Source organism: Rutidosis leptorrhynchoides, chromosome 11 (assembly GCF_046630445.1).
Source record: "Rutidosis leptorrhynchoides isolate AG116_Rl617_1_P2 chromosome 11, CSIRO_AGI_Rlap_v1, whole genome shotgun sequence".
Taxonomy (NCBI): domain Eukaryota; kingdom Viridiplantae; phylum Streptophyta; class Magnoliopsida; order Asterales; family Asteraceae; genus Rutidosis; species Rutidosis leptorrhynchoides.
This window is the reverse complement of record NC_092343.1, coordinates 370,215,905-370,230,263: the sequence shown is the minus strand read 5'-3', so window position 1 is coordinate 370,230,263 and position 14,359 is coordinate 370,215,905.

Below are 14,359 nucleotides of genomic sequence, written 5' to 3'. Positions count from 1 at the left end.
AACACCGAAATTATTGTTACCTCGGAAAGGACATAAATTGAGAAACAAACTAAAATGTTAAAATTCATTTAAAATGGAATAGAGGACGATAAAAAGGAAAATAAAAGCCAAGTGTGGGAAAATTTACCAAGTTATTTTAAACATATGTCACATATATCTGTAACAAATAACTGAAAATACTTTTGCTTTGGACTAAACTAAACTGTTTTACCCGATGAAAGAAAAGAAGAGATGGATCTACACGATGAATCAATTCCATCATTAAAAGGAAGTAAAGTCTTCCGAAAAAGAAACGCGCTTCTTGATTTAGGTCATGAAGTTGTCGTTCAGACCAGCTGTAGGTTGACGAAAAATCTAGAAAAGTCATCACTAAAATCAGCAGGAAATCCACGGACCTCAGCATTAAACAGGGTCGCCAAGTGGTCAGATTTATCCTAACCATGAGAAGGATTTATCTCGTACAATGGGGGGGCACCATGCAAATTAGCTGGATAAGACTAATGAATCAGATCCCCAGAAAGGATAATCTCCTTAAAGATTAAAAATCAGCTTTTAAGACTGATATTACTCAATCCTAGAGATTGACCTTAAAGATTGAGAATTACAAACTCATGGAATTCGATGATATCTAAACTCGAGCTTGAACGAGAAAATATTTTGATCAAAAATACAAACCGATTTGTTTTCTGAAAACCCATTTTCAATACGTTCATTACCATTGAACGTAAAATCCTAGGAATTCACCTGGAATTCATTAGGTCACCTGAACTAAATCGGGTGTCAACCGTAAGAACGGTGGTTGCATAGCATGGTCAAAGACAGGACTTTGTGCCAAACCGACAAATTATAAGGGTGAGCTTTACTATTGCTCCTACCAAGGATAGTAATTGCGTCCGACACGTTATAGACCATAATCAAAAGCATGTCACGGGACATTGCCTTAACAGTTGCTTGTTCAACGCTTTCCTTTACAACCGGACGGTAGTTTGCCGAAAGGTAATATACGGAACAAGTAAACTGGACGTGTTGCTTTCCAAATACAAGGTTAGCAAGTGGGTGACACAAAACCGCAAGTTTTGAGCTAAAATTTTCAAATCTGAAACCCACCAAATCCACAAAAATATTTTGTAAACACCGGTAAAGGGTTATCCCGGAAAACTTATCTAGGGTAAAAACTAGATTTTCAAAAGATCAAATGTTTTCATAAAGATCCAATTTCCTTAATGGATCTAAATTTTTATAGTCATGTGGGACTGTAAACCATATCGTTACTACCATTGTTTATACCACCGTATAGAAATCACTGATGTACAAAGTGTGAAGAATAAAGAAGTGATTCTAGTATTTCAAGACAATATTGCTTGAGGACAAGCAACGCTCAAGTGTGGGAATATTTGATAATGCTAAAAACGAACATATATTTCATAGCATTATTCCTCAAGAAAGACAAGCTTTTAGTTGCAATTGTTCTATTTACAAGTGATATTCGTTTAAATAATAAAAGGTGAAGACAAAAGACAGATTCGACGAATTGAAGACGCAAACGACCAAAAAGCTCAAAAGTACAAAAGACAATCGAAAAGGTTCCAATTATTGATAAGAAACGTCTCGAAATTACAAAAGTACAAGATTCAAAACGCAAAGTACAAGATATTAAATTGTACGCGAGGACGTTCGAAAATCCGGAACCGGGACCAGAGTCAACTCTTAACGCTCGACGCAACGGACTAAAAATTACAAGTTAACTATGTATATAAATATAATATAATATATAATTAATTATATTAATTATATATATATTATATTTATATATATAAAACCGTCGGCAGAGAAACTCCAAGGACTGAGCTGTAATTTCTATCTCCGCGACTCGCGGAGTTTGAAGGGCATTTTGCCGCGAGTCGCGGAGCCCCAATTTTCAACTCTGGCTATAAAGCCAACCGAATTCTGATCAAATTTCATATCTTTTTCTTCCTCTTCATACGTAAAATTTATATTTATATTTATAATTTATATTTTAATTTTAATTATAATTCTAATAATAAGGGTATGTTAGCGAATGTTGTAAGGGTGTAAGTCGAAATTCTGTCCGTGTAACGCTACGCTATTTTTAATCATTGTAAGTTATGTTCAACCTTTTTACATTAATGTCTCGTAGCTAAGTTATTATTATGCTTATTTAAAACGAAGTAATCATGATGTTGGGCTAATTACTAAAATTGGGTAATTGGGCTTTGTACCATAATTGGGGTTTGGACAAAAGAACGACACTTGTGGAAATTAGACTATGGGCTATTAATGGGCTTTATATTTGTTTAACTAAATGAAAGTTTGTTAATGTTAATATAAAGATTTACAATTGGGCGTCCTTATAAATTACCATATACACTCGATCGGACACGATGGGCGGGGTATTTATATGTACGAATAATCGTTCATTTAACCGGACACGGGAATGGATTAATAGCCACTAGAATAATTAAAACAGGGGTGAAATTACATTCAAGGGTAATTGGTGTAATTGTTAACAAAGTAGTAAAATCTTGGTTTACACGCAGTCGATAACCTGGTGTATTCATTAAACAAAGTATTAAAACCTTGTTACAATTCGAATCCCCAATTAGTTGGAATATTTAACTTCGGGTATAATAATAATTTGACAAGGACACTCGCAATTTATATTTATGACTGATGGACTGTTATTGACAACAACCAGACGGACATATTGAATAATCCAGGACAAAGGACAATTAACCCATGGGCATAAAACTAAAATCAACACGTCAAACATCATGATTACGGAAGTTTAAATAAGCATAATTCTTTTATTTCATATTTAATTTCCTTTATTTTATATTTAATTGCACTTCTAATTATCGCACTTTTATTTATTGTTATTTAATCGCACTTTTAATTATCGTACTTTTTAATTATCGCAATTTTATTATATCGCATTTTTATTATTCGCAATTTCATTATCGTTATTTACTTTACGCTTTAATTTAAGTCTTGTATTTATTTTATATTTTACATTAGTTTTTAACTGCGACTAAAAGTCTTAAAATCGACAAACCGGTCATTAAACGGTAAAAACCCCCCTTTATAATAATAATATTACTTATATATATATTTGTATTTTTATAAAAGTAAACTAATATAGCGTTGAGCTTTGTTTAAAGATTTCCCTGTGGAACGAACTGGACTTACTAAAAACTACACTACTGTACGATTAGGTACACTGCCTATAAGTGTTGTAGCAAGGTTTAAGTATATCCATTCTATAAATAAATAAATATCTTGTGTAAAATTGTATCGTATTTAATAGTATTTTTCTAGTAAAATATTAACTATTTTATATACACCTCGCTTTGACATCACCTGGTAACGATGGTGTATATCTCAAGGTTATAATAAGGTTAGTCTGACTGAAAAATCGAAGTTGACTTGCTGGAGCTGTGACAAAACTGGCTACTTTGAATAGGAGTCGCAAAGTTATTTTTTCTAATAAATGCTAAAGAATCTGACGCGGATAAGTTGTTTAAACTTTTACTTTGGTTTCAAGAGTTTTTCAGGTACATAACTGTGGGTAACATGTGGTTGGATCATCATCTCGATTGCTCATCATTCGAAGTGTCTTCAGAAATTTTCGAAGGGTTTGAACACAGATTGTAATCGTTAACATACATTTGATGTTCTAACACAGTTTTGAAGTCAAAATATAGCTTGTGAAAGATGTAAGGATCTAAGAGTGATGATTTTATTCATATCTCAAGTTGAATTTTGAGATTTCAAAATCAGAATATGTAATTAAATTTTGAATGAGTATGGTTGTTTTGATTTCTATAAAAGAATGTATATTGTTGTGAAAGTAGGGAGTATCATGGATGATTTGCTGAATCAGATTCGAAGAATGTAATATATTAATTGTGAATTTATATATCTCTCGGGTATTACCTACCCGTTAAAAAAAATTTCACAATTAATATTTTGTACAAAAGAATTTTATTACAGTCTTTATGAAAATATATATATGTATATTTTCTTCAGATGTAACATAGATTTAATGAGTTAATGTTAAATTAAACTCATTTGATTTACGGTTGAAACTAGAATTGAATAATCCCTAAAGGCTTTAAAAAGTACATAACTTTTACGCAGTATTTCTTTAATGACATTGAAATTATGAATCAATACTTCGTTATTTATTGATGTATGATGTTCGGTTTGTGGAATTCTTGTGAATTTCGCAAAGTACGAATGATGTTATCTGAAAAGTTTCGGGTACATCGATGATGAAAGTGTAAAATCAAATATATACTTGATTTATTATGAATTGGAATTTGTTGAATTGCGACAGAGATTGTAGTTAACGCTGGTTAAGTTGCGGCCGAAGGACGTACATTATTGCATATTTGTAATATGAATTAACCGAGTAGTTAAGATTCACACACAATAGCTTAGCACGGAAAGATTTATTTTTATTTCAAAATATATAAAGTATACATATAATTTCTTCAAAGGGAATGAGTTAATTCTTCATAACTCGTTGATACAATATACGGGTTATTGATTCGTAATGATGTCCATAGTGATTCTTGAGCTGACGGAGTTTGTGATGTTATAGGTGTTGTTGATTCTGATGTTGACTGTACTGATGATGCTGGTGACGCTGATGGTACTGTTGATGCTGTTGGTAAAACAAGTTTAGCTTGTTAATCACACACCATTTTTGTCAGGGTTTCTACTCTCCCTTCTATCATTTTGGTTCGCTTAACTAATTTATGGTTAGGGCTAGATTAGATAATCTCTAAGACTTTAGAGATTACATAATCTGCGCGGAATGTTTCTCCAATGAAGTTATGAATTAATACTTCGTCGGTTATTGTTGTTGGTATTCCTTGGTATCTACAGGGCGTATGACATTGGTGCTCGTGGGACAGAGTGTAAAGTTGAGGTTTACGACGTGGTTGTGGTTGGGGTGGTAATGGTACTATTGGCGTTGATGATGGTGTTACTGGTTATGCTGCTGATGCTGCTGCTGGTGTTTGTAATCTCTGCACCATATTCTCCAAAGCCACTACCCGAGCGCGAAGCTCGTTGACTTATTCTATTACACCGGGGTGATTGTCGGTTCAGACGAGCGGATAAATAAAATCTAAAATTTTATGTAATATATAATCGTGACGAGATACTCTGGAAATGAGCGAGAAAATGGTGTTTCGGACAGGTTCGCCGGTAAGTGCTTCAGGTTCTTCGTCAAGAGGGCAATGTGGTGGATGGAAGGGATCACCTTCTTCTTGTCTCCAATGATTGAGGAGGCTACGAACCCATCCCCAATTCATCCAGAAAAGGTGATGACTGATTGGTTGATCTATTCCAGTCACACTGCTTTCGGAGCTGGCGTGGGATTCCATTTCGAAATCCGAGGAACTTGAATTAATAATGAATTCCATTTCGTACGATTGAATAAGGACTTTTTTTTCGATATGAAATGATTTTCGGTTATCTGATGGTATTCTAATTACATAGAATATCCATATATATAGAACAAAAGATTTCGTAAATTACGGAGGAATTTACGGGATATATCAGGCAACGTTTACAGTAATAGATACGATAAGATATGATTTAGCAGATACGCTAAGATATGAATTTTTGTCTATACACTATTCATGCAATCAATGCAGCAAGACGTGTCTTAGACTAAAAATGATAAGCAGGTAATTTCCTGAGGATGATAAGTAGTTAATTTTTGACACAAAATGATAAGTAAAACTATTGACATGCAGACACGGTCGAAGTCCAGACTCACTAATGCATCCTATCGACTTATCTGTTAGACACACTAATGCAGACCTGGTTCGCTAAGACCACCGCTCTGATACCAATTGAAAGGACCCGTTCATATACATTATAAACGATTCACAATAGTTGATTACATTGCGAGGTATTTGACCTCTATATGATACATTTTACAAACATTGCATTCGTTTTTAAAAGACAATCTTTCTTTACATCGAAAATTGACAGGCATGCATACCATTTCATAATATCCACTATCCAACTATAAATTGATTTAATAATAATCTTTGATGAACTCAATGACTCGAATGCAACGTTCTTCGAAATATGCTATGAAAGACTCCAAGTAATATCTTTAAAATGAGCAAATGCACAGCGGAAGATTTCTTTAACACCTGAGAATAAACATGCTTTAAAGTGTCAACCAAAAGGTTGGTGAGTTCATTAGTTTATCATAATCATTTATTTCCATCATTTTAATAGACCACAAGAATTTCATTTCCAGTTCTCATAAATATACGTCCCATGCATAAAGACAAAAATAATCATTCATATGGTGAACACCTGGTAACCGACATTAACAATATGCATATAAGAATATCCCCTATCATTCCGGGATCCTCCTTCGGACATGATATAAATTTTGAAGTACTAAAGCATCCGGTACTTTGGATGGGGTTTGTTAGGCCCGATAGATCTATCTTTAGGATTCGCGTCAATTAGGATGTCTGTTCCCTAATTCTTAGATTACCAGACTTTAATAAAAAGGGGCATATTCGATTTCGATAATTCAACCATAGAATGTAGTTTCAATTACTTGTGTCTATTTCGTCAAACATTTATAAAAGCGCATGTATTCTCAGTCCCAAAAATATAAAGGGTAAAAAGGCAAATGAAACTCACCATACTGTATTTCGTAGTAAAAATACATATAACGTCATTGAACAAGTGCAAGGTTGGCCTCGGATTCACGAACCTATATTAATTATATGTATTTATATGTTGGTCAATATTTGTATAGCAATTTAGGTCAGGTCATAGTGTAATCCTATCCTATAGCTCGAGTCTAACTCTACAGTATAGTAACATGTTATATTACTCATGCTCAATTAAGATTCTAGTAAAAGGTGACGTGTGAAACAACGTAACACAAATGGTTTCATAATCATAAAATAGTATTTTAGGTTTTTTTTTTTTTTAGAGAAAATCAACACAAAAAGTTAACTGAAAAGTTAACAGGAAAAGTCAAAGTTCAAAGTCAAAAGTCAAAAGTCAAAGGTTAAAGTCAAAGGTCAAAGTAAAAATGAGGTCGCATGCAAATATATAATAACTTATACAAAAATGATTTTCGGTCAAACATGACTAAACGGGCCAGTTCAGCTATTTTTAGAAAAATTATCGGAACTCCGATTGATAAACGGCCAAAGATAAAAGTTACACATTACCAAAAAAATTAAGCTTAAATATTACAGAAGTAAACTAAACCTAGACAACTCGTAGTTGCCAACGCGTTTTCGGCGTTTCAAAGTTAATTTTTCAGCTTTAATAAATTTACAAAAGTGACCGAGTAGCCTACTTTGGAGATTTTTAGAAAATTCCTCAAAACTCGTTTTGACAAACGGTCAAAGCCTGCAAATTCTCGTTACCACAAAGATATAACATGATTTTTGGCAAGAGTAAACACATATCAGGCCGACCATGACAACTGATACAAAACTGACATTTTTAAATAAAAAAGTTTCAGCTCTTTTTAGAATTTTAAAATGTGACCAAACTGTCAACTTTGATGATTATTAGAAAACTCACCGAGACTCGAATTGACAAACGGCTATAGTTGTTTATTAGACCTTACAGCAAAGAATTCAGTGGTATTTTTTTTATATATGAAACAACGCAGATCAGCGAGAATTTCAGTTCCCGTTTCGACATTTCATCAAAATTTGCAAAACTTCTTTTGTCCATAACTTGACAACCGTTCAACGAAACGAGACGTGCTTTATATGAAAATTCATCCACTCGACGAGTAGAATCCAAATAATCACTTTTTATAACCCAGAAAATTAGTTCACTAATTATCATCAGCAATTTTAATTACGAAATTAATTATGCAATTTGTTTATTTCATAACTTTCTAACCATTACTTGGATTCAAGTGATTCTTAAACCAAAATTCAACTATTTTTCGCTAGCTTTCCAACGACATGCATATCTTATACCTTATCTCAATCGTATATGTAACTAATTCAGGAATCAACATAACCTATCTAATGGCAATATCAAAAGTACAAGCATGCATAATCCTATATACTCGAGCACTAGTAAGGGATACACTATTAGTATGTAAAAATTAAATTATGAGTACTCACATATAAATATTGAGATTCAATATTGCAGGAAAGGTACGTAAACGCAACGAAGATGATAAACACTATATTGACCTCACGAGCATACCCATGAACCATACTCAATCACCTCCATAGCTATAACCCATAATTTCCTTAATCTTATCCCACTCGAAAAAACAACTTCGAAATCACTCGGACAGCACTCCGTCGTAATATTTTATGTATACTAATAATATCTTGAGATAATACGGAGTAAATATATATATGTAAATCGATTGAGAGAGTTTAGAGAAAACTATTTTCAAGTTTCTATGAAATAATGAAACCTATTGAATTCTATTTATAATAGATTTTTGAATTATTAAAGTGAATTATTAAAGTATGAATTATTAAAGTGAATTATTAAAGTATGAATTATTAAAGTGAATTATTAAAGTATGAATTATTAAAGTGAATTATTAAAGTATGAATTATTAAAGTTAAAGTAAAGTAAAAATAAAGTAAAGGTAAAGTTTAAGTATAGTAAAAGTATAAAACTATGTACGTATAATACGCGTATAAATATATATAATATTAATTTAAATCGTTATATATATTTAATAAAATAAAATATAAATATTGTTATCTTTATCATACTAGTTAAGTAATGAGTTGTCAAAAGTAGTTCTAGATATTTATAAAAGTTATATACGTTTTAATAAAAAAGTTCTTTTAAAACTGAATACGTTTTTGTACGTTTGAAACTAAATAGATCAATCCAGTCTTTATGAGATTCAATCTTCCACTATCCTTTGTCTAGTTCTCAATGATTGATAATTTGTTCAAATTTAAAAATCACTTTACCATTTTCTGAATATTGTTAAAATGAAAAGATTTCTCAAATCAACGTGGGCCTTTCAACAGAGACTTGTAATCATAATTCAATATATCTGATAATTCAATCATTTGATCTTATCTTCTAATTCCATTGATAAACATTTTGAAACAGATACAATCATATAAAGTATTTAATCAAATATTTTGTTTACGTTTCAAGTTATAATATATATACACATATACATATATAATCATATTCGTTTAATGGTTCGTGAATCGTTGGAACTTGGTCGAGGTTGAATGAATGTATGAACATAGTTTAAAATTCTTGAAATTTAACTTAACAAATATTGTTTATCGTGTCGGAAACATATAAAGATTAAACTTTAAATTTGGTTGGAAATTTCTGGGTTGTCACAATCGGGCTACAACTATTAAACAAAACGTTCCCACAAGTGACGGAGTCGGTAATTGGGGTAAGAAATGAGGTTTTTAGATTGTTACGGGACTGTTAGACATTACGTAACCCTCGTCCCTTTGACGACGTTACAACACGCTGTCTTATCAACGGCCATAACGGTTATGTTCCACAAGACCAAGGATGGGAAGTAATCCTAGTAAAACCAGAATGCATGACTTATTTCTGGACGTATGAATTACGTGTCTTTATTGCCTTTGCTGAACGACTTGTGTACTAGCTAGAATTATCTTCACAACCATCTTGTATCAAATTTATTGTGTGCTATATTTCATGCTATATGTAAAATAAGCGGTATTGTAAGTTTGTAAAATATTGTGTAAAAGTTTGAACGCGAAATATTATTATAATCAGTTTTTCATATAGAATTGTAGTAGTTGAATTGTATATTAGCTACTAAGTATGAACTTAACGGGTAGGTACTACCCGAATTTAAACTTATAAAACGCTAATATGAAGAAAAAGCTTTTATAAATGAGTTCATACTATGCTACGAAATACTATTAACTACTCTTAATATTCTGTATGATTAACTTGTTCCATTTAACTATTTTGAAGGAAATGGCACCGACTACTAGACACACCGTGAATATGAATGAAGAGGAATTCCGTACTTTTCTAGCTTCAAACATAGCCGCAGTACAGGCTGTGCTACATACCAACAATAACCTTGGATCTGGCAGTACAGGAAATCGTGTAGGATGCACCTACAAAGAATTCACTGCCTGCAAACCTTTGGAATTTGATGGAACTGAAGGACCGATCGGATTGAAACAGTGGACCGAGAACGTCGAATCGGTGTTTGCCATAAGTAAGTGTACTGAAGAGGACAAAGTGAAGTACGCTACGCATACCTTCATAGGTTCTGCGTTAACATGGTGGAATACCTATCTAGAGCAAGTGGGACAAGATGATCCGTACGCACTACCGTGGTCAGCATTCAAGCACTTGATGAACGAGAAGTACCGTCCCAGAACCGAGGTCAATAAGCTCAAGACAGAACTTAGAGGGTTACGAACCCAAGGATTTGATATTACCACGTACGAAAGACGATTCACAGAATTTTACCTATTGTGTCCGGGAGCATTCGAAGATGAGGAAGAGAAGATCGACGCTTTTGTGAAAGGATTACCGGAAAGAATCCAAGAAGATATAAGTTCACACGAGCATGTAGAATGGCTCACAAACTAGTGAACCAGATTGAAGAAAGAATTAAAGAACAGACTGCTGAAGAGGCCAATGTGAAGCAAGTCAAAAGAAAGTGGGAGGAAAACGTTGATAAGAATCACCAATACAACAACAACAGCAATTACAACAATAATCGCAACAATTATCCCAACAATCGCAACATCAATCGCAACTACAACAAACGGCCCAACAACAACAACAACAACAACAACAACAACAGCAACTACAACAATCATCCCAACAACAATAATAACCGCAACAACAACAACAATCAGAAGCAGCTATGCCAAAGGTGTGAAAAGTATCACTCGGGGTTCTGCACCAAATTTTGCAACAAGTGTAAAAGAAATGGTCATAGCGCGGTGAAGTGTGAGGTATACGGACCATGGGTTAATAGAACGAAAGGAACAAATGGTGTCGGAACGAGTAATGGCGGAGCAAGTAGTGTCGGAGCAAGTTATGCCAATGTAGTTTGTTATAAATGTGGAAAACCGGGCCACATTATTAGAAATTGCCCGAACCAGGAGAACACGAATGGACAAGGCCGCGGAAGAGTTTTCAATATTAATGCGGCAGAGGCACAGGAAGACCCGGAGCTTGTTACGGGTACATTTCTTATTGACAATAAATCTGCTTACGTTTTATTTGATTCGGGTGCGGATAGAAGCTATATGAGTAGAGATTTTTGTGCTAAATTAAGTTGTCCATTGACGCCTTTGGATAGTAAATTTTTACTCGAATTAGCAAATGGTAAATTAATTTCAGCAGATAATATATGTCGGAATCGAGAAATTAAACTGGTTAGCGAAACATTTAAGATTGATTTGATACCAGTAGAGTTAGGGAGTTTTGATGTGATAATCGGTATGGACTGGTTGAAAGAAGTGAAAGCAGAGATCGTTTGTTACAAAAATGCAATTCGCATTATACGAGAAAAAGGAAAACCTTTAATGGTGTACGGAGAAAAGGGCAACACGAAGCTACATCTTATTAGTAATTTGAAGGCACAAAAACTAATAAGAAAAGGTTGCTATGCTGTTCTAGCACACGTCGAGAAAGTACAAACTGAAGAAAAGAGCATCAATGATGTTCCCATTGCAAAAGAATTTCCCGATGTATTTTCGAAAGAATTACCGGGATTACCCCCACATCGATCCGTTGAATTTCAAATAGATCTTGTACCAGGAGCTGCACCAATAGCTCGTGCTCCTTACAGACTCGCACCCAGTGCGATGAAAGAACTGCAAAGCCAATTACAAGAACTTTTAGAGCGTGGTTTCATTCGACCAATCACATCACCGTGGGGAGCTCCTGTTTTGTTTGTCAAGAAGAAAGATGGTACATTCAGGTTGTGTATCGACTACCGAGAGTTGAACAAACTTACCATCAAGAACCGCTACCCACTACCGAGAATCGACGACTTATTTGATCAACTACAAGGCTCGTCTGTTTATTCAAAGATTGACTTACGTTCTGGGTATCATCAAATGCGGGTGAAAGAAGATGATATTCCAAAGACTGCTTTCAGAACACGTTACGGTCATTACGAGTTTATGGTCATGCCGTTTGGTTTAACTAATGCACCAGCTGTGTTCATGGACCTTAAGAACCGAGTGTGTGGACCATACCTTGACAAGTTTGTCATTGTTTTCATTGATGACATACTTATTTACTCAAAGAATGACCAAGAACACGGTGAACATTTGAGAAAGGTGTTAGAAATATTGAAGAAGGAAGAATTGTACGCTAAGTTTTCAAAGTGTGCATTTTGGTTGGAAGAAGTTCAATTCCTAGGTCACATAGTGAACAAAGAAGGTATTAAGGTGGATCCAGCAAAGATAGAAACTGTTGAAAAGTGGGAAACCCCGAAAACTCTGAAACACATACGCCAGTTTTTAGGACTAGCTGGTTACTACAGAAGGTTCATCCAAGACTTTTCCAGAATAGCAAAACCCTTGACTGCATTAACGCATAAAGGGAAGAAATTTGAATGGAATGATGAACAAGAGAAAGCGTTTCAGTTATTGAAGAAAAAGCTAACTACGGCACCTATATTGTCACTGCCTGAAGGGAATGATGATTTTGTGATTTATTGTGACGCATCAAAGCAAGGTCTCGGTTGTGTATTAATGCAACGAGCGAAGGTGATTGCTTATGCGTCTAGACAATTGAAGATTCACGAACAAAATTATACGACGCATGATTTGGAATTAGGCGCGGTTGTTTTTGCATTAAAGACTTGAAGGCACTACTTATATGGGGTCAAAAGTATTATATATACCGACCACAAAAGTCTCCAACACATATTTAATCAGAAACAACTGAATATGAGGCAGCGTAGGTGGATTGAATTATTGAATGATTATGACTTTGAGATTCGTTACCACCCGAGGAAGGCAAATGTGGTAGCCGATGCCTTGAGCAGGAAGGACAGAGAACCCATTCGAGTAAAATCTATGAATATAATGATTCATAATAACCTTACTACTCAAATAAAGGAGGCGCAACAAGGAGTTTTAAAAGAGGGAAATTTAAAGGATGAAATACCCAAAGGATCGGAGAAACATCTTAATATTCGGGAAGACGTAACCCGGTATAGGGCTGAAAGGATTTGGGTACCAAAATTTGGAGATATGAAAGAAATGGTACTTAGAGAAGCTCATAAAACCAGATACTCAATACATCCTGGAACGGGGAAGATGTACAAGGATCTCAGGAAATATTTTTGGTGGCCGGGTATGAAAGCCGATGTTGCTAAATACGTAGGAGAATGTTTGACGTGTTCTAAGGTCAAAGCTGAGCATCAGAAACCATCAGGTCTACTTCAACAACCCGATATCCCGGAATGGAAATGGGAAAACATTACCATGGATTTCATCACAAAATTGCCAAGGACTGCAAGTGGTTTTAATACTATTTGGGTAATAGTTGATCGTCTCACCAAATCAGCACATTTCCTGCCAATAAGAGAAGATGACAAGATGGAGAAGTTAGCACGACTGTATTTGAAGGAAGTCATCTCCAGACATGGAATACCAATCTCTATTATCTCTGATAGGGATGTCAGATTTATTTCAAGATTCTGGCAGACATTACATCAAGCATTAGGAACTCGTCTAGACATGAGTACTGCCTATCATCCACAAACTGATGGGCAGAGTGAAAGGATGATACAAAAGCTTGAAGACATGCTACTAGCATGTGTTATTGATTTCGGAAACAGTTGGGATCGACATCTACCATTAGCAGAATTTTCCTACAACAACAGCTACCATTCAAGCATTGAGATGGCACCGTTTGAAGCACTTTATGGTAGAAAGTGCAGGTCTCCGATTTGTTGGACTGAAGTGGGGGATAGACAGATTACGAGTCCAGAGATTATACAAGAAACTACCGAGAAGATCATCCACATTCAACAACGGTTGAAAACCGCCCAAAGTCGACAAAAGAGCTACGCTGACATTAAAAGAAAAGATATAGAATTTGAAATTGGAGAGATGGTCATGCTTAAAGTTGCACCTTGGAAAGGCGTTGTTCGATTTGGTAAACGAGGGAAATTAAATCCAAGGTATATTGGACCATTCAAGATTATTGATCGTGTCGGACCAGTAGCTTACCGACTTGGGTTACCTCAACAACTCGCGGCTGTACATAACACTTTCCACGTCTCGAATTTGAAGAAATGTTTTGCTAAAGAAGATCTCACTATTCCGTTAGATGAAATCCAAAT